Source organism: Chrysochloris asiatica, unplaced genomic scaffold (genome assembly GCF_000296735.1).
Source record: "Chrysochloris asiatica unplaced genomic scaffold, ChrAsi1.0 scaffold00009, whole genome shotgun sequence".
Classification (NCBI taxonomy): Eukaryota; Metazoa; Chordata; class Mammalia; order Afrosoricida; family Chrysochloridae; genus Chrysochloris; species Chrysochloris asiatica.
Genome location: NW_006408527.1, coordinates 7,783,873 through 7,787,278, shown reverse-complemented (window position 1 = coordinate 7,787,278; position 3,406 = coordinate 7,783,873). Strand labels below are relative to the sequence as shown.

At 39.5% G+C, this 3,406-nt stretch overlaps 1 pseudogene; it reads right to left on the bottom strand.

Annotated features, from left to right (window-relative positions):
• Positions 1–1,501: 1,501 nt before the first annotated feature.
• On the bottom strand, positions 1,502–1,971 carry LOC102818180 (annotated as a pseudogene).
• Positions 1,972–3,406: the final 1,435 nt, after the last annotated feature.

The following is a 3,406-nucleotide window of genomic DNA, read 5'->3' as shown; positions in this document are numbered from 1 at the left end:
CCACCACAGTTTGCATACTGGAGTACTGGATAAGCACTGGACTGGTAATCGCAAGGTCACTGGTTCAAATCTACCAGTCACCCCTAGTGCCTTTGCGGGATCGCAGTGAGTTGGAACTGACTGAATAGCACTTGACAACAATAACAAAGCGTACATCTTTCTCTATCACAACTCTTTTAACCACTGTACTTTGATGATGGATATCTGCTGCTATCCAGTTTATAACTTATACAAATAGTGTGGCCGTGAATGTTCTTTAAAAAAATATGTTTTTGCAAGCTATTTCATCCCATGTCTGCCTTTCACCCCTGGTAACCAGCATAGAATGTTTCTTTTAGCATGAGAATATTTTCTTGACTTTCACAATAGTGGACTCACACAGTAATTGCCTATCTTTTTTAATGACATCTTGCTTTCTTCATGTATGATATCCTTGGTGGCATCACACAACTTGTCCAGTTTTGGGTCAGTAGTGCTTACTGCATCAATTCTTTTCTTGAGATAATCTCTAAATTTAGGTGGAATATACTCAAGGTTGTACTTTGGCTCTTATGGACTTGCTTTAATTTTCTTCAGCTTCAACTTGAACTTATATAAAAACAATTTGATGAACTGCTTCAGAGTCGGCCCCTGGCCTTATTGTGACTGATGGTACTGTGCTTTTCCATCATCTCTTTCCACTATGTAGGCGAGTTGATTCCTGGGTGTTCCATATGGGGAGGGGGAACTGTGTGAATAGTCACAGTGTACATGGTTGACAAATGATATTTGCAATGACTAAGTCATAGATTTTGCAAAATCCTATCATGTGATCTCAGATGTAGTTTCTATCACCAAGGCCATTATTTTCCAACTACTAACTCTACTTTGTTTCAAACTTTTGCTTTCTGATCACCACTAATTATCAAGGCATCTTGATTGCATGTTTGATCAATTCCAGACTGAAGAAGTGTGTAAAATTTTTCAATGTTTTTCTTCTTTGGTTTTAGTGCTTGGTGTGAAAATGTGAATAATATTTGTATTCGCTGAATACCACTGACAGGATTGTTCTTAAGGTGAGATCTTGAAATGTTCTTTCTGACAATAATTGTAATGCTATTTCTATTCAATTTGTCATTCCTGGTTTAGGAAGTCATATGATTCTCTAACTTAAAATGGCCAATACCAGCCTATGTCAGCTCCCTAATGAGTAGGAAGTGTTGTGACTTCGTAAGGTAAGCACTGGACTGCTAACCACAAGGTCAATGGGAGAAAGATGAGACTTTCTGTTCCTGTAAAGATTTACAGGCTCTGAAACGCTATAAAGGGTCACTACGAGTCAGAACTCATATGAGGGCACCAAACAATAATAACAATGCCTAAAATGCCTGTCTTCACAAAATCCATTTCATTTTTGATGATTTTCAAATTTCCTAGATTCATATTTTGTATATTCTATGCTCTGATTATTTTTGTTATTATTTTATAGTCATATCGTTATTTTAAAGTCTCACCTGCCAGCTTAGCGCTTTCCACCGACTCAGGGGACAGAAACTTTCACGGGCTTCACTTCCTTTGTGTAGGTGCTACCTTTGAGGGAGCCTTGGTAGCAGCCATTGCTGTCTTTTTAGATGCTTGCTTAGCCTTTTTTGCTCCCTTGGTAGCCCTGATGGCCTGTTCTCATTGAGCCTTTCTAACTTCAGGCTTCTGATGTCTCTTGGCTGTTATATCAGCAAGAGATGCACCAGTGAGGCCCTCTGGAATCTGACTGCATGGAAGGTTCATTTCTTTGGAATGTTTTCTGATTGCCCCTTTTGGTGCTTTCTTCTGTAGAGGACAGTCCAGTTTATCTGCCAAGGGTTCCTCTTGGAAAAGAATGATGACTCCTATTTTGTATTAAGAAATTGGAAAACCTTCACCCAGTTCCGGTGAGGCACCTCATGTGCGGGGGTAGATCTAGTAGCCTCTGAAACTGCATAGACTGACTTTCATGGCTTTGGCTTCAAGGAAACAAGGAAGATTGTGGATAGAGTTATGTTTTGATTATTAATGGATATTTGCAGCTGTTTCTTTTCATTTCGAGTCGTCATTTGACATGTCAGTAAATTAAGATCCTGAAAGCTATACTCCATCCACATCATTAAACATGAGGAGTCAGGTCTTCCCTACCTGTAATTTCGAGTGCCTTCCATCCAGAGGGCCTTATCCTCCAGCATTCTATCAAGCATTTTTTCTTCTCCTATTCATAAGGTTTTCACTCCTCTGGAACATAGAATAGCTAAAGCGAAATGAAGTAAAAGGTGGTCAGGTAGGCAAAGTTAAGTATTATAATGAATTTTGCAATGGCCTAGAGTTCTGGTAGTATAGTGGTTACGAATCAGGCTGAGAACCTTAAGTTCAGCAGTTTGATACTGCCAGCTGTTCTGTGGGAGAAAGATGAGGCTTTTTATAGCCTTGGAAACCCTGTACAGGGTCGCTATGAGTCAGAACCGACTCCACAGCACATAACCACCAACCACAAGAGTTAGAAAAACAAAAGGGAAGAAAGAGCACGTCCCACATTTCTCAAGCTGAAGGAAAAAATTCAAAACTTGAATTGCAGTACTGAAGGATTCTATGGAGTCCTAGTGTGGTGCTACAGGTTAAAGCACTGGACTGCAAGGTTGGTTTGAACCACAGGGTCAGTGGGTCAAGCTTACCTGCTGCTCCTATACAGGGTCACTGTAAGTCAGAATGGACTCAATAGCACTTAACAATAATAACGGCAAAAAATTGACTGACGCAGGAAGCACCAGGAGAAGATGGAGGGAATAGCCAAAAGACTCGGAAGTATCATATGATTAAGAACCGATGGTAGTCAAGAAGTCCAAGTTGCACTGAAGGCATTGGCAAAAAACAAGGCTTCAGGAATTGAAAAAATATCAGTTGAGGTGTTTCAACAAGTGGACAAAACACTGGAAATGCTCACTTGTGTATGTCAAGAAATTTGGAAGATCAATACATGGCCAGCCAACTGGAAGAGAGCTATATTTGTGTCCATTACAAAGAAAGGTGATCCAAAAGAATGCAGAAGTTACCAAACAATATCATTAACATCACATGCAAGTAAAATTATGCTGAAGATCATTTTAAAATGGTTGTAGTAGTACATCAACAGGGAATTGCCAGGAAGTCAAGCCGAATTCAGAAGAGAACGTAGAATGAGGGATATCATTGCTGGCTGATATCAGCTGAAAGCACAAAATACCAGAAAGATATTTACTTGTGTTTAATAGCTATGTAAAGACATTCAACGTTGTGGATCATAACAAATTATTGATAACATTGCTAAGAATGGGAATTTTAGAACTCTTAATTGATCTCATACGGAACCTATGCACAGACTAAGAGGCAGTTGTTCACACAACACAAGGAAATACTTCGTGGT